Here is an 840-nt window from a genome sequence, read left to right as displayed (position 1 = left end):
TAATAAACCTTCAATTAAGCTTCAACTTTCGACCAATCGATTGGAGGAGGAACCCGACACCCTGCGTAATCGGCGTCCGCCACTTCTCGCAACTCCTCAAGACTCTGCAACTCTCCCACCAAATCTTCAATTTCCAGAGACATGATTTCATTAAGTTGATGGATTTTTGCATCGATGGTTTCCACTTGATGAAGGAGTGCTGCTTTCTCTTCCTTTTTCTTAAAATGTTCCTCCATCATATGACATATTGCCAAGTAGTGATCCTTAGTCTCCGCCTCGGTCACCTCTCGTGTCTTAGTCAGCGCGGCTCGCATGGCCTCCAGAACCTCCCCTTCCCATTCGAAATCATCATTGCTTTTGGGGAGTTTGCTCGAACTGGCTCCTGCGGTTGGCTCCTCTGCGAAGCGTTTAGGACATGCTGTTGAACCCTCTCCGGCCATCGCTGCACTCTTGAAATGATACGGTTGCTTGCAGAAGTTTCGGTCGATAATGAGAGGAGTTTTATAGGGGTCATGATCGAACATGCACATAAGGAGAATGAGACGATAGAATGCATATAGACAGATTCAATCGATACAATGAAATATCGGGGATGGAAACAATACAACGTTTCAGACTCATTTATAGTGTATTAGAATACGACAACGTTTCTACTTCAATCCCACTTGCTATTGGTTTGGTTAGGGATACAAATCTTAAATAATCTAATTTTTTGGTTCGGATAACCTTTACAGTATGTATCTTAACATAAACCTGAACGACAGATTAAAGTAAATGACACCCAACTATCATGTACACCCAACTATCATGTAAATGACAGTATCCACATTAATAAAATCC

Source organism: Camelina sativa, chromosome 19 (assembly GCF_000633955.1).
Source record: "Camelina sativa cultivar DH55 chromosome 19, Cs, whole genome shotgun sequence".
NCBI lineage: Eukaryota > Viridiplantae > Streptophyta > Magnoliopsida > Brassicales > Brassicaceae > Camelina > Camelina sativa.
Note: the sequence above shows the minus strand (reverse complement) of the source record.